Source organism: Grus americana, chromosome 19, assembly GCF_028858705.1.
Source record: "Grus americana isolate bGruAme1 chromosome 19, bGruAme1.mat, whole genome shotgun sequence".
Classification (NCBI taxonomy): domain Eukaryota; kingdom Metazoa; phylum Chordata; class Aves; order Gruiformes; family Gruidae; genus Grus; species Grus americana.
In genome coordinates, this window is record NC_072870.1 from 5,925,387 (window position 1) to 5,946,130 (window position 20,744).

At 44.5% G+C, this 20,744-nt stretch overlaps 2 non-coding genes across 2 annotated transcripts; both read left to right on the forward strand.

Annotated features, from left to right (window-relative positions):
- Positions 1-3,015: 3,015 nt before the first annotated feature.
- On the forward strand, positions 3,016-3,090 carry LOC129215308 (small nucleolar RNA SNORD49). The gene has a single exon (XR_008579949.1). It is a non-coding gene; the product is annotated as a small nucleolar RNA SNORD49 (small nucleolar RNA).
- Positions 3,091-3,923: 833 nt separating this feature from the next.
- LOC129215312 (small nucleolar RNA SNORD65) lies at positions 3,924-3,997 on the forward strand. The gene has a single exon (XR_008579953.1). It is a non-coding gene; the product is annotated as a small nucleolar RNA SNORD65 (small nucleolar RNA).
- Positions 3,998-20,744: the final 16,747 nt, after the last annotated feature.

The following is a 20,744-nucleotide window of genomic DNA, read 5'->3' on the forward strand; positions in this document are numbered from 1 at the left end:
TGGTTTGAAGGGCAGAATGGGAATAGAGAATCTCTTCAACTGATTACTAAAAATCTGAACTAATGCATGTGTGAAATCAAGAAAAGCGATGTAGGCAAAGGCTGGCATTTGATGAAGAGGAGCCATTAAGACTGGTTCTGTCTTTCAGGTAGTTAGTCAGAAATATGCCATACAAATGCCTCTGCCTTAGTTGGGTCCGTCGTGGTTATGGTTTGGGGGGGAGGGTTATGTGTGTTAATGACACCATGGTAGCTTAGCTGCAAGAAAAATAGAGGTTTGGTGTTGAAGGGACCTATAGAGATATTTTTTTGTAATTGAGTGTTTGCCTGGTTTAGCTTTTTAATGATGTAAAGAGAAGCCTTGAAAAGCGTTTTCGGGGATCAGGAATTCTGGCTTTGGTCTTCCTTAGTTACCTGAACATGAACTGCTGGCTTTTGATAAGTAAAAATGAGCGCTTAATCTTTAGTGAGTGCTTTTTCCTCAACGTGGTTAACTTAAATGTTTGACCTAGAGAGAGATTGCTTAGAGAATTTTGTTCTAAGTCCCTTCTCTTTGTGGTCAGCTGCTTTGCTTTTTGTTAATGTGTTCTTGATCTTTCACTGAACTCCCAGATACTAAAACCTTCAGGAACTTGATGCAGAAATTAATGTTGTGAGAAGTGCAACACTATGTATTTTAGTAAAATGAATTTATGTTGAAAATTGTAAGGAGGAGAAGTTCGGCTTTGGCTTTTGCTGGAGGATCTGTGCCTCGGAGGAAAAAATGGTTCTGAATTTTAGGTGACTCGTTATAGGAGCACACTTGTCCTTCTAGGAAACTTTTGCTGTTTTAAAAAGGTGACCTACATTGTGCAAAAGAAATCGTCGTGGGGGGCTATGGGCTCCGTGCCTGCAGCTGTCCTCAGACAGACTGAACGGGTGGCTGTGATGGAGAGACTTGAAAGTGATGGCTTTTTTTCTTTTTTTATGATGATGGCTGATGTGTTTAACAGGGAAAAGGAAAGCAAGAACATCCCCTCATTTTCAATGCAAGACATGACATTATAATGTGAAAATAATGCAACTTTTATTTAAACAGCTGTTCTATTCCAAATAAAAGCGGTCTGAATCTGAAGTCGCTGTAACCTACCCACTTTTGCTGGGACACCGGTACCAAAGGCCAGAGCTGCACCTTGTCTTGGTGAAGGGCCTGGGGCTGCCCTGAGTGGGGCTTGTGCCTTCCTGGGGGCAAGATGCGGGTCTCTGCTTCGAGGTGTAGCCTGTCCCAGCCCCGTCGTAATGAACCCACGTTCCCGCTTTCAGCCGAGTAGCTGGGTGCCTAAACCCGGCGTCCTGCCGCCCGGCGAGGCGGAGAGAAGCCCGAAGGCGCGACTGCTTCCCGGGCCGCGCTGCAGGACAAGGACGCTTCCGCCCCCCCCCCCCCGCCGTGCGGAAGCAGTGGTACGGGCCGCTCCCCCGCCGCGGGGTGGTACGTCCCAAGCCTTTATAACCGGCCGCCGCGGTACTTTGCGCCCTTTCGTCCTGCGTGCTTGCAGCGGGTGAGGCGGTGTTCGCGGAGCGGGGACGGGGCGGTTGGGCGTCGTGGAAGGCGGGCAGGGGCAGGCGGAGGCCTGGCTTGCAGAGCGAGGTGCCCGTCTCTTTTAGCGGGGACCTTTCTGCCGCGGAGCTGAGGAGAGTCGTAGTGTCCGTCCCGTTCCCCCTCCCGCGGCAGTGGTGGCGTCCGTCGTGCCTCCCCGTCGTTAGGGCCGCTCGGGTTGGGCCCGACCATTCGAGGGAGCGAAACGGGGGGGTGGGGGGGGTGTGTGTGTGTGATCTGAGAGAGAACGGGCCGCGTTGGGGGTAACGTGTGGCCCGAGCGCCGCGCGCAGGGGAGGGGCGTGGCCTCCTAGCGCGTGGCGCCTGACTCCCCTTGTCCCTGCAGGCCGGCCATGGAGGCGACACCGGGGCCGGACACCGGAGCTGCTGAAACGGCTCCCCGGTAAGTTCAAAAGGGGCTGGGTTGGGTTGGGTTGGGAGGCAGTCGGGGTGGTGGTGCTGCCTTCGGCTGGCTCGTGGAGCTTGCGGTGAAAGGCTTGGGAGGCTGAAGCCTGTCCTCACTCGGTGCCTTCCTCCTCCTCATGAGCCTCCTGGCTGCTTGCAGGCTCGTCCCTTGCCGCTCGCAGCCTCGCCTGCTGCTGGGCAGAGTCCTGTCAAGTGCAGAGGGCCGTGAGGGCCGCGGAGGTGAGACCGTACGGTTAGTGCTTGGCATTCGCATGCCTTCTATGGATTTTTATTTCTGTGGCGCTGTTTTTAGCAACTAGGTCACTTTTCTTTGGCTGTCTCATGTGCCAGACCCTTTCTGTGGAATTGAGTGTTACAATCTTAGAATTGGTGGTGTGTGGAATTTCAGTTTAAAATTGCCTTTAAGATAAGTGCGGTCTAGCAAGCTGCGTAAGGGAGATTTCTAAGTTTCCTGATTAAAAGCAGTTTAGAGAGGATTGTTGACTACTAAAAGCTGCCTGATACAAGTATTTTGGTGATTGACATTATCAACAGAAATACGGGTAGATTTATAAGCAGACTCTTGGTGGTGAGGGTCTGGTTTTCATGGGGGTTTTATGGTTTTGGGTTTGTTTTTCCTGGATAAACCTACTTTATAGTTTTCTAAAATTACTGCTGAAGAGTATTCTAGTAACACTTCTTTTGCTTTTATTCCTACAGCAGAAAGATGTCTTGAAGTAAAGAGTAAGTTACAGTTTATTTTGTACTAAGATGTGCAAAGTTGTTAAGAAAGTTCCAGGCCTTTACTTGCATGCTAATGATGTAAAGCGTTTAAATATGGGACTGTTAGTCAAAAATAACCTGTAACAATTATATCTTAAAGCAAGTTAAATAAAAAATCATTAAAGCTAATTTTATGTAACATTAAGTTAACGGAACTAATGCCTTTTATAAACAAAGGGGAAAACGTACAATTGTTGGTTCAAGGTGAAACAATTCCTGTGGTTTAAGTAATCGAATACAAAAGTTGTTGGCTGTTGATGATGATAACCCTGAATAGGAAGTGCCGTCAGATGCGAGAACTGACGATAACCTTCTCATTTGTCTGAAATACAGCTATGTGCACGAAGAGTTTGAGTTCTAGAAGTTTGTCCTCTAGAACTAATCAGGCAACTTTTATTTATACTTGCTTTCTGTGGAAAAGTGCTCTTGTAATATCTAACATAGCTTCGTGTCAATCTGTCTCACTTTATCTGCAGAGCCTGGTCTTTCCAGCTAAATGTGACACAATTAGGACTGGGAGCAGGTCGTGCTTTGGAGATGGCCTGAATGTGAAGGTAAGTGATGAATTCCACTGGACCATGTAGAGCTTTATGCCAAGTGGAATCCTAGTTGAGAATGAGGTTTATAGGCTGCCAGAAACTTGAGAAGCATATTTCGTTGGTTTGTATCTTGAATCAATCTGCTTTCCCTCCTCTCTTTCTCAGAATTTAAAGCCTGATACTTATTTCCTGGTATCTCTGTATTTAGGTAGAGCTTGCAGGTCTCTGCTGTCGTGCTAATTGTTACTAATGTTTACCAATTGATGTTAACAGCTCTTCACAAGTCCTGTGGAAGGCAGTGAGGCAGCAAGAGCAGGAGATTCTTCTGGGTGAGTTTAATATTTGGTGTGCTGTTAGTTTAACATGATGGATTTTGGCTACAGTCTCGGAAACATTACCTAGTTGACAAGATTCTCATTGGCTGTGTTTCTGTTTCTGTATTTTCTTAGCTCTAAAAGTATAATTAATAAAGTTCTAGGCCAAAAAATACTTTATTAGACTAAAATACGTGCGCTAAATGTATAAGAGCAGCTGTCTTCTGCACTAGTTTTGCTGACAGCACTGTAGAGTAAAGGAGATACAGGTCTTCTGCTAGAAATGTATGAGTTTACTGAAAGATATCATATGATGAAACTAACCAAAATTTGCTGGAATTACCGGCAGATTGACTGGTGGTGAGCAAAGGTTTATCTGATGATATCTCTTCTGATAACAAATGGGTTAATAATTGGTGTTTGAATGGTTAACTTATCCATGCTGTTGTATTACAGGTGTTTATGCTGAAAACATCTTGTCTGAGGAAGAAGGAATGGAATAAAACATGTGCGTGAGCTTGGCAACTAGTGTTTTTACTGTAAAGACTCTGTATTTTTCCGGCCCTAAGATGTTAAGAAATGGTAACAGTTACACCGTTTTCATTACACATATATTAAAAATCTCTTTAAAAAAAACAACAGGGTCTGATTTTGTCATTTTACTGCATTGAGGAATGAGTTGCCATTATGCAACACATTTTTAATAAACATGCTGTGAGCACTCCTATAATTTACTATAATATGATAAAGTAGATGTATACATGTTGCAGTATAATTACTGCAGATAATGTAAATGGGGTTTAGTTGTGTAAGCATTCTGTCTGCTGTTTGGTAATTTACTGGCTTTAAACAGTTTAAACAAGTGATACTAATACTGCTGTTGTAATTACTGGAGAGATTAGGCCTTAAATACCCCTGACAGCAAGAAGAGCAAATGCAACTATTTCTGTAGCTTGTTCCAGGTTGGCTATTTCTTCATTATTGTGGCCTCAACCTTTTTTAAAGTCCGCTACACAGGAAGCAGAATCTATTCCTGCAGCAATAGCATTCTAGCCAGTGTTCTGCATCTCTTCTAAATAATGGTCCAAATGTGCAGATCTAAAATTACTTGCCAGATGTGAAGAAAGGGAAAAGAGACTTGTACTCTGCAACTTGTCAGCATTCCTCAGTGTTGCTAGTAAGAGTAAAAAAGGCTGCTTTTGTGAGAATGACTCATTCTAAGATTGGTCTACAATGGCGGTTGATAAATAGAAGTTAAATGGGTTTGGGGGAATCTTGGGGACTTCAAGTGAAGGTGCTTAAATAAGGGAAAAAACCCAGCATCTGGGGCTGAAACTCTCCAATTAGATTAATTATGTCAGTATAACTGGCAGGCTGTAATGCTTCAGTGCTCCTTTTGTATTTACAGGAGGTGTGGAATGTGTCATCAAACCTAGCGTGATTTGAGTGTGTCCACTGAGACAGACTTAATGCAGATGTTGCTGATCATTTTCCCCACTTGGTGTCACCAAGTGAAAGATTTTAGTTCAGTCTGCTTTCATGTGCTTTTTGAAAAAGGTAAACTTCATTAGTAAGCTAATTTCTTGAGTGTATGCTCATTCTGTGCCAAAAAGAATTGAAGTAACGTTAACTACAGCTCACAAGTAGAAGCTATTATGGTATTGCTTCTAAAAGTGATGAAACTCTTACCCACTTGGAAATTGTGCTGGAAGGGTGTGGCTAGGACAGCCAACAAAAAAATCAGAAGTGGTACTTTATGTGATTAGTAACATTTTTACTCTAGTAATTTAGGTGAACAGTTCTTTGTTGCCATAAAATAAAAAGCAGGAGACAACTTTATCCAGGGGTGTCCCTAGTAATTAAAACCAGTGTTGCAGTGCGAGCTTGCTTGTTGTCATGATGGGGAGACAAGGGAAAAAGCAGAACATAAATGTTGTTCCAGTCCTGGGTAACAGGTGAGACTTCAGGGACTATGACTGCACTTCCCTGTGTAGTTTAGGTAAAGACCTGAATCTGTGTTTTTGACTGTTTTACCTCCTGATTACCCTCCCCACCCCCAAAAAAAAAAAGATGCTATGGCTTCTTGCTACCCATCTGGCATCTCGGGCCAGTGTCCCTGTCCCTGCAAGTGCTGGTGAGCCATGCTGTCTGCTGGCTGTGGAACTGGGGTGTAAATGGTATGAAATGCAGGATTTCATTGAAAGTCAGAGTTACATACTTTAATCAGGGAAGAACATGTTTACCATTTTTCAGAGAAATGTCAGAAATCAGTAGAGTGGCTGATACCATAATGTACAGGTAAATTAATCTGGATTTTTCCTCTCAACATCGCTGTGATACATGCAGGGTTTAATATAAACATTCAACCTGGGTAATGGAGCATGCAAAACTGTTTGGAACTAATTCGTTTCTTTTGATCTGACTATGTATTTGAGCAGTATGAAGAACAGGTTGCTCCAATGTTTATTTTAATTAAAATTTTAAAGTAGAGTTACATTCTGTTCCAAGTGTGTAATGAAAATTATTTTTGCCTGATTTTTAAGAGCTTTTGTATTGGAACATGTTGACAGAAGACATTTCTTAGCTGATATGGTCTGCACTGGAAATAAAAATGGTTTTAAAGGTTTCAGAAAGAGCACAAGGGATTTTTTTTTTTTTAAATTAGATTCTGTACACCATTAATGATAATGGAAGTAAGCGTAGTCACATGCCTGCAGTGAACAGAAACAACTCAGCAAATTTTTGCTTGACTGTTTAATGTGCTGTTTAATTTGCTGAAGATAGGTTTGCTGCAACTTGGTTTTGTAATTGTTCATTCTAGTATGTATCAGAATTCTCATTACAATAGAGAAGAGTTGATCTGGGAATACTTCTGTAAACAGAAAACAGTTTGTCTGGGTTTATTGAGGTTACAAGTTGGTGGTATCTATTACAGTTAACTATTCATGAATTTCACTTTATTATTACTTGTTTATTGTTTTCATCAAAACCAAAGTTCCTCAGCAGAGATCCTTTTATCAGGCTGGTTTTTGTTCAGTGAATGAATGGGAAAGTGTTATTCCTATTAGAATATGGTGCCTTGTGTCCTAATTGTAATATATTACTGTGATCTTAAATAGGGAGGATAGATAATCCTACTGTTTATCTTACAGTGCTTGGGGGGAGGGAAAATAAAATCATTCTGTTTTGATTACATTTAGAGCACATCAACTTTCCAGTGTTGGGGAACAAGCAACAGAAAAAAAAAATCCTGATTTTTAAAATACAATTATTTTGGGTTTTCTAAAGGTTGAAGGGAACAGTTGGCAGGCACTTAAGGGAACAGCTGGCACTTGACAACAGCCAACAACCACAGATAAATCTAAAATAGATGAAAGGATTAAAGCAGAAAGAGAAAAAAGTATGCAGTGAAGCTAAGAATGGCTGAGTGCCAGTTTTTAGCAATAAGAGAGATGGCAATGTCATGTAGTAATTCATTTGTGAGAGAAAACACAGTGATTGCATGTTATCCACAAAATACGTGCTGCGACTGCTGACCTGATGGAGAGTGGCTGCTCTGGGTGCGTAATGGTCTTCCCGTTTGCTCCTTTCCTTCTGTGCTGAGATGGAGAAGAGGATGCCAACTGCAGAAATCACTTCTGTGAGGTGAACGTGCAGTTAGTGGCAACCAGGCTCAAATCCTTGGGCTCCTTTTTATATAGGGCACCAGACAAGATCGGATGGGACTGACCTGTAATCTGCTCAGGGAATTTGTCGTGCAACTATGGAAAGAGTCACAAACTGCAGGCAGCTCAGCGCACGTCACGTTTGAGGTAGAAAGAATTAGAATGGACATCATACAAAGGGTTTGCTTGCTTGTGCCAGGGAAGGTGCGCTGGTTTCATCCCTCCTTTCCGATGTTGCATGAAAATGATGAAAGACAGGAAATCAAGTGCGATGTGGCTCGTGTCATTGGGAGGAGAGGTTAATATGGGGAAATGGCTGCCTTGCGAGTACTCTGTTCCCTTTTGGTAAATCACAAGCTTCACATTTCATATAAATGCTGGTTATCATCATTATTTCTTGATTAGTATTATAAAGCAATTGTATCTACATCAACATCAAAATAATCACTCATGCAAACTCATAAATTACTATAATTAATATAGCCCAGCTATTAACTAAAATCTAAAGATGTGTTTTGTGTTGGCTTGGTAGCTGCTGTTTCAGTGGAATCAATGTTAGCCGGCTATATCCACCCAATGAGAAGGGAAGAAGGGATAAACTGCGTATTTTGCCTTTGCAGAATGAAATAGGTCCTGAATTGTGAAGCTTTGCTCCTTTTCTCTTGAAGGCAGATGGAAGAGCAGTTAATTTTTCAACTCTTCTCTCCCTCATTTCAAATTAGTGGAAGGGATGCCAGGCACTGTTAAAGGAGTTGATGCATGTTCTACTAAGATGATATTAGTGTTGTGCAAAGGAAATTTATGGGTTTGTTTTCTTCCATCTGCCACATTAGCAAATGCTTTGTCTGTTATAATTTCTCAGATGCTACAGGCAGTGACTCGGAGTTGCTCTCAGCAAAGACTGAAGGTTCAAAATAGCTGGGGGCTGTTTGGCTTTTCTCAGGCTCAGCAATGTTCCTAGCGCCTGATGGACTTGGTGCTGCCAAAGCTTTATCGAATTGCACGTGTTCCTGTAAAGGACAAGGTCAACACATCATTTAGTGGTCTGGTAGGACAAACACACCTTATTTTGTCAGTTCATGTAATTTAGTGTCTCAATTTTATGCTTAAAATCAATTTTAGCCCAAATGTTACAAACCTCTCTGCTCAAAACTGTAAGAATTTAACAAGTGGCACTTGATTTAGAGCATGCAAGAAGGACATACTTAAAAAACAGTAAGCGTTTGGTGTTCCGGTGCTCTAATTCAGGACAAGGGAGAATAACATTTGCCTGGTTTTACCACCTGACGCTCGAGCCCACAAGATGGTGCAGTGATCAAGTTCAGAGCGTTTATTATAGAGATTTTGCAACCTTGGAAGACACTTGTTTTGCTTTTACTGCTTGTTCCTTCTTGGTTGGTTAATAAGATTTGCAACTTTTCATTTCTCTCATGCAGAGAATTCCCCGCACAGTGAAAATGTCACCCTTTAATTGGCTGTTAATAATGTTTCTTAGTGTAGGGCCAGCAAAGGCTGCTGACAGCGTGCAAACCCGTTGCATCAATGATCCCAGCCCCAAAACATTTCTGGTCTAAGCAGACAGCAGTGACACATGCACAAATAAACAGTGTGATGAGGAGCCAAAGGAGTTAGAACTTAGTTTTCTTTAGTAAAGATAAAAATCCTATGTGGAGAATGACTTGCCCTTCGTTACCTCTGAGGCGTGCAGCCTCAGGATTTGCGAGCCCGGTGGCTTGCTGAAGCCTGGGGCTCAGGCAGCAAAGCCCTGCTGTGCCTCCTTGGTGGTGGGTGTTGAGCTTCAGCTGAGCTGAAGTCAATAAACACCTCGCAGCCCAGCACCTGCGCGTGGGACTGTAAAACCTGAGCAAAATACAAATGAGAAAATCATTTACAGGATGGAGACTGAATTGGAAATCCCTGCTGTTTTAATCAACTTGAAATGTTAAAAGTTTCATCTCCAATAATTAAGACCTTTCCTGCATGTGCGCTTTTTTTTTTTTGTTAGGCTCCTGTTAGTTTTTTGCAAGTCAATACTTGCATTTTTTTTTTTAATAACAGGGTTTTTATTTGTAATGATTTGTGGTAAAATAATTGCATAGCACAGCTGCAACATGAACTCTCTAAACATGAAATAATGATCCATATTTCTAAAGCTGCTTATGGCTTTCTGATGGGCTTTCTTTGGGATTTTTTATCATTTTAATTTATTTTCTAGATTTTTGAATGATTTCCTGCTTGTCCTTTTCCTCATGTAGAAGGATAGTTTCTTCAGGTTTGGTTGTCTTTTTTTCTCATATTCTGTACACGTGCTAACTGCATTTGATGATTTCTTTGTGTCGGGTGCCGTTATTAACCGAACAGCGGAACAGGTTTGAGGTTTGGTAGCACATTCAGTGACAAACTTCCTAGCCAAGTCTAAGCTTATCACCCAGATAATAAATTTTCCTGAACTGCTTAAACTTTATTAATAACACCTGGGTCAAGATACTAGTTGTATCCAATCCTTCCTATAGTAATTTGGTTATCGGAGCCCTTATCTGACAGCAAATGCAGTACTAGTGTTCAGGTGATCTATGAGTACGTCCAGTTGTTTAATGTGGCCCACAACAACAGCAGATGAAACGCCTGATATAATGTTTTCCATCTCTGGTGCTTCCGTCAGATAATTTTGAAATGGTCTGCCAGCGTTCCTGTGAAGCCGTATTATCTCGTTACGGATGAAGGAACGGGAGATCAGAGCCTTGCTGGGGTGGGTGAGGAAGGGGAAGGCCAATTTGGTCAGTGGTTGGATAAAGCGATTTTACTTAACTGTGTCAAGTCAGATATTTATTACCTTCAACTGTAGCAGTAAATAATAAAATCTTTGTGTCGAGTGCTCCTCGGGACGTGCAATACGTAGGGTACCTGCTGTGAAGATGATGAGAATTGTTTCAAAGCAAGGTGCGAACTGGGAGCTTTGAAATGCATGGTGATTTCAGAAGGTGACGGGAAGACGCCGTACCAGGGTACGCGCGCTTTGAATTTGATTTAATATGTATCCAGTTGTCTCTAAACCAGCCCGCACGCTTCTGTACTGGGGGAAGAAGATGCTCTGTGTTTGCAGGAGGCAATATAAAGCTTTTTGTGTCAGCGCCAGGTTGTTTGGTAGTCCAAAAGGGGAGACCACATCAAGGAGCAGGTATTTCAAAGCTACTGCTTTTAAGCTTCAAAAAGGTCTTTGGAGATGACAGCAACGCTGTGTCACTTGGCAGCGTATCAGCAGCTCAGAGGCTAAAGAAAAGAAGGGTTTTAGGGAGGAGAGCGGGACTGAAGTAACAGCAATGACACCAAAATTGTTTGAAGAACTGATGCGATACCCGGAGCTGGTTACATGGATGAAGGGGCAGCTCTGGTCTGATGGCTGCCCCTGCTCTGGGTGGCTCTTGGTGAGGTTTTGGGTGTCGGTTTCTCTAGGGGTTGTGTGAAAACTCATTAGCTTGCATCTTTGGAGAGAGTTTTGGTACAGAGGGAGGTGGAGAAGGCAGCTCCGCTGCCAGGGGAACTCCTCTCACCAAGGGAGCAGCAGGTTAAGGTCATCAGGTTTGCGGATGGGATGCTGCAAAAGATGTGTGAAGTACATGGAGGAAATTGGAGACTGTGGAAGTTAGAGGAAATGGATAAAAAGAAAGCAGAAAGTGGCAGTAAAGCTATACGGTACTTGGGGAAGCTTTTTCTCTCCTTAGCACCTCTGGAGAGCATGTTGAGGAGCCCAGTCACTGTGAGTGCGGATTTTTGGTCAGTTCAGGGAGGATATTTGTGCACAACTGTAACTACAAAATAAGATTTAAACTGTCAGATGCAGCAGAGACTTTTTCACCAAAGCCCGTAGGTTCATCCTTCACATGCAGGTCTTATTCCTGATCTGAGGCATTAAAATTGCATCCAGTCAGTCTGGCAATTTCCCTTTTTCCCCCCTACAGCCCCTGATAATCTGATCACCTGTTAAAAAGCAAGCCCTGCAGGTCACTACAAGAAGGGGTGGCCCAATCTGTGTTGAACAATGTTAGAGCTCAAATAATCTCATTAAAAGCCTGGAGGCTGCTGGCAGCCTGGTGCAAGGGCTTGGCTGGAGGTCAGGACATCTGCTGACCCTTAGTGATTAAATAGCTGGTGCTTGTTAGGGGCCCCAGGTGAGGCTGTTTACCTCCATTTCATTTTAAACATCCAACCCCATTTTGTGCTCCCCCGATAGCTCAGGCACAGGGCAAGGATTTGGGGATTTCTTTTTCTTTCTTTCTTTCATCCCTTAGCAGAATCCAATACTTTATAAAAATAATACTACTCAATCTAATTTCTCTTGCTGTTTGCAGGGTGGCAAGTGGCAAACTCCAAGGATGAAACAGCAAACTTCTGGACAGTGCTGGGTGGTTTTGGAGGTAGGTGAGGAGGAAAAGTTGCGGTTTTGATCTATGAATAAGCAAGAAGCCTTTGAAGTTGTAGACTAGCAGGCAGAAGGTCACACCTGCAAGACGAAGAAGAGGTACCTACATCTATTAAAGAGGAAATTAAAGCAGGTAGGAATAATTATGATTTTGCAGAGAAGACTCTGTCTAATCACACCCTTCAGAGTTTCCTAGAAATTAAGGAGGGAGAAGGAAATAATTGGTGGTCATGGGAAAATACTGGTCCTGGTGCACAGAGGGATTTCACGAGGAGGCCGAGTCTGTTGCTTTAGAAGAAGATTTGGTGGGTTAGGAGGGAAAGGGAAAAGAAACGGATGATTTGGAAGAAGACACAGATTAGAATAAGGGCCAGATAACAGAGACCTCTAGAAACTTAAATATGTAAGAGTTGTACAGCACAGGCAATGTTTTGTTGTGAGTATGTGGCATTGCTTCAGAAATTGCGTATTTCCTGTCAGGTATTACCAATTGCTTAACTCTTGCTTGGGAATTATCATCAGAGAATGCTGGTTTAACTCCTTTCGTGGGAGCTGTGCTGAATTTGTGTGGGACTAACTTTTAAATGAGGCTTCCTTGGCACACGCGGAGTTGCAGCAGACTTTGCCCATCAGACGGGTTATTTTGCTGACATGCAAACCTGAGCTGCTAGGATCGGTCTGCAAGATGTAGTTTATATGAAAAGCAACACCTAAATTAAAGCTGCAGTTCCATTGTGCCTGTGTACTGCGTGTTGCGTAGGTGTGGGGAAAATAGCTCTTGCCTTCTACCGCTTCCTAATTAGTATTATCGCTTAAAGAAGCAGTATCCACTCAGGTTAATGAGCTAGAATGAGGACAGTTTCAGCAGTGAGAGACGTGCAGAAGACTGAGTTTAACTACCTCTGAGATAGGAAGCTGGGTTTTCTCCCAGCAACGCTGGGGATTTGGTTCATTTAGTGCATTGCAAACATCTTCCCGGGCCGCCGATTTACCTAACGGGCCTGAGATACTGCTGATGGGAGCTGAGGTTTGGACCTGTGCTCTGGAAATGAGCAGTAGTGAAATACAGCTCCTGTCTCCCGAGTGTTGCAATGCTTTAAGCTGATCTGCTGCTTTGTTGGTTTTCTCTTCCCCCTGGCCCCAGCTGAAGAATGGAATGATTTTTACAGTAACTTTTGCCAGTTTTTGGGAAAATGCGTATCGCCCAGTTGGCTTTAAGCATGTTTGCAAAGCCTCTCTTCTACTTCTCCCTTTCAAGCAGCTGAAGGTGCTTTGTTCTTTTGAACACCTCCCCATTGCAATTTGCCTGATTATCTTTTTCTTTCCATCTCTTGCAAAGAGCCTGAACATATTTGGCAGGTTTTCATGGCAAAGGGAGGCACGTGAGGGGCACAAAGAAAGCCTAAGTTTTGCATTTTAGCCCGCAGCTCAGTGCAAAGCTGTTCCCAGCGCATGTGGTGGAGGGGAGCTCTGAGCTTACAAGAAAGTGCAGCTTCCCCCAGAGTGGTTGGAAAAATACTTAGTCTTTAAATTCATAATTTAACAAGCAGGTGTGTACAGTGAAGGAGATGAAATAAAAAACTAATGGTGAAGTTCTCCTATTGGAAAGCAACGCGTAAAGGCACACGGTCTGAAGCAGATGCCTTTTGTGTGTTTGAAAATCTGTCTACCTCTGAGATTTTTCTTGCCTGCATCTTTACGTGCAGGATTCCACAGGAGCTCGGTAAGAGCCGGGTTAGCAGGTACCAGAGTGTGATGCGCGTGGTGCTCAGAGATCGATTCTTTACTGCCTTATATTTCATTTTTATAAGACGAGCTGGAATTGTAGGTCTTACCTAGAGGTAGTAGCAAAACAAGAGACAGCCCCAAAAGAGGAAAGAGAAGGCTCATTACCGTGGTGTTGCAGCTGGATTTTCCATATTTGTTACAGCCAATGTCCCTTCCTTTATCTCATAGTTTTCCATATAAATTCTTGTAGTTTTCCATATATATCTGCATGTCTGAATATCTATTCCAGGAGTTTACACCTGTAGGACAAGCATGCCTGTAATAAGGCGCTTTGAGGTCTGATGATGTAGCTGTGATTTTCACATTGTGTTCAGCACGTCTGTCGCTATCGCTCGTGGTCCTGCTGCTGGTGGAGGCCTTTGGCTGCTGCTTACGATGCAAAATCCGAATCACAGAGCACCTCTGCAAAGGCTTGCACAAACTGAGGGGAGCTCTGCTTTCCCCTGGGGAAGGACACGGCTGACAGGTAACACAGCGAGCCATGGGGAAAGCCAGGAATAGAGCAGCCTCGCCTAGAATAAAACAGTGATAAATGCACGGGCCAAGTCTTCAGTGAGTTATATATTGATTTTTCTCCCCTTCTTGGTACAGCACAAAGCAGTGGCCCTGTGCTTCTCTTTTTTGTAAACCTCAAACTCTTATTTTTGTTTCCGCTAACAGTTCATGGAGGGATGCAGCGTGCAACGGGGTTACTAAAGAGCCGTGCTGGCAACTGATTGCTCAGCCAAACCCGCTAGGTACAGTTAAGCGAACCCTTCTCAAAGGATGCTGTATAGACTCCACAGGTTTATTTTTCTCCTCAGATTGAATTAATGAAATAGCAAAGAATGAAAGATGGCACAGAAGGCATGGAATCAATAACCTATTAGGAGGCAAAAAACCTGGGGAATGAATTTAGAAATCTGCACAGATAATTAAAGGTGGTCATGAGCAGATTGCATCTTTTCTGACTCTATTAAATCAGATCTTCAATTTTATGTAAAACCATAAACTAAGCCAAAGGCAAAACCAGCTGTCTCCTCTGCACATTTACAGAAGAGAAAATAGAAAATGCAAGCCCAAACCTGCCGGAAGGGAGTATAGACAAAGCATCTCCAATTCCCCATCGATCAGGGGTAATTGAGCCACGGGCTTATGCAGTTTTCATTTAAGAAGCTGGCACTGTATTCCTAAATACCTGTCCTGCCGTGCCAGCTTGGGATCCAGGGTTCCTCCCGTCCTTTCCGGTTAGCAAAGCTCTTGCAGTTCATCCTTGTAAACAAATTCTGCGCTAACACTTGTTAATGGCATGTATGAGCAAAGTAGATTGAATACTTTCTTTCCCAGTATAGTGATTATGGCTGCTCAAACAAATAAGCTAACATCCATGTTTTATTCCCGGCAAGCCTTCTGCTCAATATAAATCACATATTTTGGATGTACAGCTCTTTTTTGCCATTTTTTTACGATGTTGCTTGGAGATATTGGTTATTGCAACGCCTGAAAAAGGAGGTCTGTAGGTTTGGTTATAAGCTCGACCATCTCACGAGGTAGCAGAAGAGCAGTAGTTGCTACCGCCTGGCCAATTGCTACTGCCTTTCTCTGTAATAAAGCTTCCTACGAGTGATCTGTTGTAAATTAACTGCAGCACCTTTCCGCTGGGCAGGCAATTAATGGCGCAATCAATGAAATCTACTCAATTTAGCTGTGACCTCAGAAGGCTGATCTGCCAACTTCAGACTTGGAGGCTGAGAGCTGCTAAGCGAGCCTTGCAGGCTTTCCCTCGACGCTCTTACTAGTGCAGGACACGTGGATTGCATAGAAAAATCTGCGAGAAATCAGCTTCCAAAGCTGGTATTAATCCTGACAGTTTAGGACAACTGGTCTTCAAATGCATTTTATGTAAAGAAGTCACTTGGGAGTCACTTTTGCTGGTCATGAGCTTTGAGTGAGTGGTGGAAGGATGCTGTGCTCCCGTGGTCACGGGCTGTCATGTTTCTACAGCATCTTCTGCAAGAGAGCCCTGATCCTGGCCAAGACTTGTAGCATTGTCATAAGCACTAAAACAATAGGATACATCTAATTGTGATTTTTTTTTTTTTTTTTTGGGGCGGGGGGGGAAGGATTGTGGTTGTCGTAAAAGGGAAATTTCACAGCTGGGTGGAATATTTGCTGACTGAAATGTAGGAGATAATTGATGGGCTGGAAGGGGTGGCCAGATCCATCCATCCCTGCTCGCGGGAGGCTCGTCCTCCCCAGTGCTTGGTACTTGCCATTGCCATCCGGCACTTTTTTCCTGAGCCCTGAAGTATTTTGGCATCGCCCTTATCACTCCACCAAGGAAAATTATTCCAACGAGAACTGCACGCACCTGAACTGCAATGTAATTTTGGTTCAGAGCTCCTTGATCAGCAAGAGCTAAAGCCCCTCTGGTTTCTAACTGTGCTTGCGCAGTGTTTTGTATGTAAAACAGGTAGTCCTTGAGGGATAATACTTAGCTACATTTCCAGATGCTGCTATATACGTTTTCCCCTATCAGCTGAGCTCTAGCAGACTATTCACTATCTCCAGGACCAGCGTTAAACACACCAGTGTGAGCTGCCAATAAATAATGCAAAAGATTCCCCTATCCAGGACTTTTTCTCCTATTAGTAAGGGGAAAGAATATCAGGCTTCAGGTATCATGGGAGAAGCTGAAAGTCTTAGCCTTCTGGGGTTTTATGCAGATGGTTTTTTAATCCCAGATGTTGTCGGTGAGAATTACCCAGGTCTCAACCTTATCCCTTTTTGTGTCCTTCATTGCAATCCCATCAGAGTCACCTTCTCCCTGGGAAAACTGCATCCTGCAAACACCTTTCTTCACTCCGACTGGTTTCTTTTCTATTTTATCAGCTGTAGTTGCAGCACTCTCACAAGGGTTGATTTTCCTCCCAATAGCCAGAGTATTCATGTAGTTTTTGTGATGGCCTGGCTCACAGCCTTCAAAAGCGTTCCCCAGCCGTTATGTTTTAGGTGGAAAAGGCCTGATTTTGTGTGTGACGTGACTCATGACTTTGGAAGGAGAGGCCCTGGGGCATATGTAGGGCTGGTGGCTTTCCTCTGGACCTGTCTGCTCAGGAAAATGGCAGCCCAGCATTCCTAAATTTTGGATGTTGGGGTCTCCATTGAGATTTTGATATAGCTCTGCTCCAGGCAGCTCAGCCACCTCCTGCCTTCAAGGGTTCGGATGCAGCTGCACCCAGGAACAGCAGCATCTGCTCCGGAGGGCGCATGCTGGACATCTACCATCACAAGCGCAGAAATCCTTTGGGGTCCCTGTGAAGCACTCTTCATGCTCCCCAAACACTGTATTTTCCAATAAATGTTTGTAACAACAACAGAAGTCAGCCGACCTGCTGCTCTCTGGGTTTTCAACAAGGTCAGCTTTTTCTTCTTTGAAAAACATGTTTTTCACATCAAAAACCCACCTTCTTTTGCAGCAGTTGTGATTATTTTTCATTCACCCATTCCCCATAAACAGCCATTTCCTACGGACCTGCTTCTTTACAACCCAGAGGCTGCAAAATACAGATGTAAGAAAATAAACCAGCCTGTACCCACCACCCCCTCCAGTTTAATTACTATTTCAGTTCTCCCCTGCAGTGCTGTGTGTTCCCAGGGATCACATGGGAAATCCTCCACGTGCTGCAGCCCTGCAAATATATATATATTTTTTTTTTTTCCTTACAGCTTAGAAGTAAATGAAAATAAATACATCACAAGTTGGGTTTTGCTGAGGCAGGGAGGAGGCTGCATCAGGGAAACCACAGTCCTTTAGCAAGTGCAGGCAGAACCATTTGCCTGCCCTGCCCAGACACCCTCCTGTGTACCTGGTATTCCATTTTTCCTCTGAATAAAGAGCAGGAAAGATGAGGAAGAAAAAAAAAAAAAGCTTATTTGTCCTAAAGGTGAGTGCGATGGGTGTAAGTAAAATGAGGAAGAATATGAGAGCAAAGGATGTGTTGGGCTGTATGCCCTGGGGAGAAGGACCTCGAACGCCCCCCGGGCTTGGTCCTTGTGGGGAAGGGGTTGCACCTGCAGGGATTTGGAGGAGCCTTTCTGGTAGAAGCCGAGTGTGGATTGCAGTGGGGTGAAATGAGTGGGCAGCCTCGCAGCCAGCCCTGCGCTGATATTTCCCTGTCTCTTCTGCCCGTCTCCTGGCTATGAACCCTCCTGCCCACAAGCAGTCACTAGCTGCAGATATTCATGTTTCTGATAAAGTCTGGGGGGTTTGTAGCTCGGCGTGGCATTGCCCAGGCTATTGCCCTGGGCTCAAAGTGGAGAGTGTGGCTCTAATCGGTGCAGGGAGATGGTGTTTGCTCTTCGCCTTGCTTTCCTCCTGGATGAGCGGTCCTTGACCACACGTGTAAATACACCATCGAACCCAAACCTATTGTATTCCTTATTTTTTGGCTAACTGTGTGTGATAAGTAGCAGTCGTGATGTGCTGCCTGACTGCGTACAAACCCGTATCTTGGAAGTGTTCAACCAGCTGGTCATGGGCTGCTGCAAGGGAAGGGAGCGATCCCCATCAAACTTTTAATTCTGCTTCATTGTCTTAGAAGACCTCTGTTGCCCCAAGGCATGGAAGGAAAGGCTGAATCTCCGCAGCCTGGCAGGTTCTGGTTTTGCAGGGTTGTCAGCTCTTGGTTGTGGCTGGTGAGCATTTGAGAACATCTCTTTGAAGATGGGGCCCACTCGTACAAAACGGTGAGACTCACATTGTTGGTGGCTGTCAGAGGACTGTGCGTGATGGATCTGGTTTCTCGTTTGTCCTTCAGAATTTAATGCTAAAGACATTTAATACAGCTGGAAAGACTGTCTCCCCTCGCTGTGTATAGTCTGCTGGTGGAATACGGCCCCCAGGCAGATAAAAACTCAACTGCCCCCGGAGCGAAGGAAGAGTTGGGATCAGTGCGTGATGTTTCCAGGACAACATCTGTTGTCAAAGAGGTTGGGAAGAGATTAAATCTGTTGCTCGCCTAGGTACGTTCCACTGGAGAGGCGGTTAGTTGTTTTTTCCCTTCCTCATAAGCATTAATACATGAATACCGCTAATAATGTCCATCGGTTTCCTTGGCAATAGCAGCTACTGGCGATGCGCTCCCAGTTAATGGAACATGGGACTCTTTGCATTTCCGAGGGCATGAGTGGTCCCTGCACCAGCTCAGGAGCCTCCTGCTCTCCCACTGCTAAACAAGGTGTGCTGAACCGTGGGAAAGCGCCGAAACATTTGTACCTGAGTGCAAAGTCAGTCGCAGTGTGATAACCCGGTGTGGTTTCACTGCCTGGGGGAGCCTGCTCCCCGCTCGGCCACTGCTGCCTCCCCCAGTGTCCCCTTAGTCCCTTGGGTCACTATTTGCCTCTCCTCAACAACAGTTTTGGGTAGGTGTTTGGGCAGTGTTGGGTAGGTGTTTGCAGTCGCCTGCTGCTCTCCAAAGGACTGGCGAGCAGCAAACACTGCTTTTGGTCAAAGTGGTTTTGAGCTTCTGGATGTCCTCAACAGTGCTTTCTGGGCTTGCTTGCTCTCCGGCGCAGTCCCGTGCTCAGGGGTGACCATCACCAGCCCTCCTGCCTGCTCACACTTCCAGCAGTCCCAACCCCTCCGAGGAACATAACCCTCATTTAAAATGAATAATCACCTTCAAAACCCAAACCGGGCTCGTGCAAACTCTTCCGAGAGGAAAGAGCCCTCCGGAGCGTGTGGCATCAGCCCTGTCATGCCTCGCTCATTCCTCGCCTACTGTTTTGATTCCCTTTGGTGGGGGCTCTTCAATCTGCGCAGAATGATTTCCAATTACGTTTTTGTTGCTGAAGGCATAAATCTTCTCCCACAGACTAGTTTTTCATGCACAGGCAGAGCTGTGTGGTGCTGGTGGAGATAACTAACCAAACCAGCCTTGGATGTTTTATGGACTTTTTATTTTATGGAAGGCATTTCCTCCCCCCTTTGACAAAAAATGACCTCAATCAACTTTAATATTCTAGCGGTAGTGATTTTCAGTACTCAAATCCTTCTTCTAGGGCCATTTAAATGCTTCTGAGCAGAACAAGCAGCCCAGTGTAGCGCAGGGAATGCTGATTATATATGGAGTGGGCTCCAAGCTTGTTTTGATGCTGATGGGCTGGGAAGGGAAGCAATCTCATGCTGCTTTCTTTTAAAAAAACAACTCTTTTATGAGCTCACAGGATCATCGTCATCTTGGAGTGCAATAAATGACTAATTGATCTAATCCACACTGCGAGGAAGAGACTGATTAGCTAAAGCCCTTTTGGTTTTGTAACTGGGTAACAGTCTCTACCAGAGCTGTGTTTTTCTTTTCCTATAGAAGTCAGTAATTTGGTGCATGCTTCAGCATGCGTGAATATATTGATAAAAGGTCCTTTCTAGCTATTTCCCTTTCTCAGAGGAGGTAAATCCTTGTGGGACACAGGGATGCTGGCACAGCCTGTCTGTACCAGTGGAGCAGAGCTAGCTCAAGTGGTGCAACGTCTGCACGGGATGAAGGGCTGAGGGATGTGGGGTCTTCCTCCGGAGGCTTGCCCTTTGCAGCGCAGCCCCCGATGATCACGCGAGGGACCCAACCGCAGCATTTCACAGCGGAGGGGAATGGCTGGTGCTTCCGATTCGCAGCAAATCTGCGGCAGCATTAGGCACAGAGCTTTGCTTTAGCTCTCTGCAGCCAAAAGTTGGGCTGCTGGTAGCCCCTTGCAGAAAGAGCCTGATAAATGCAAAATATCTCCCGGTTGATTGATTGTGTTTCACAGCAGGTGGAAGCTCGGCTGGAGGGGAAATGTGGCAGAAGCAACCTCCTGGGTGGTTTGTGTCAGTGAGGGAATTGAGCGTGCAAAGCATCAATAAATGATGCAGCGCTCTAAATGCAAAGTGCCTCTGATCTATAAATTTGCACGGCCAAACTGGGGGGTCCAGATGGATGCTGAGGTCCAGGATAGCTGGCTCTTGTGCAAATACTTAGCAAAAAATAAAAACCTTCCAGCAAGGAGCTTGTGATTTAAATAATTTGAACAGACAGGGAGGCCTGAGCTGTGCATAGGAAGGAGGGGAGCCCAGTACTGAGGTACTGAGCAAACCAGTGCCTGACCTCTTATGGAAAAAATTGCTGGAGTTTCTTTTTTTGCAAGGAGAAATCTTGCTCTTGATGAAATCCCCATAGGTTGAGTTAACAAATCTCCGCGAGGGATGTCCTGCTGGCACACCAGGGCAACGTGTGGGTGTG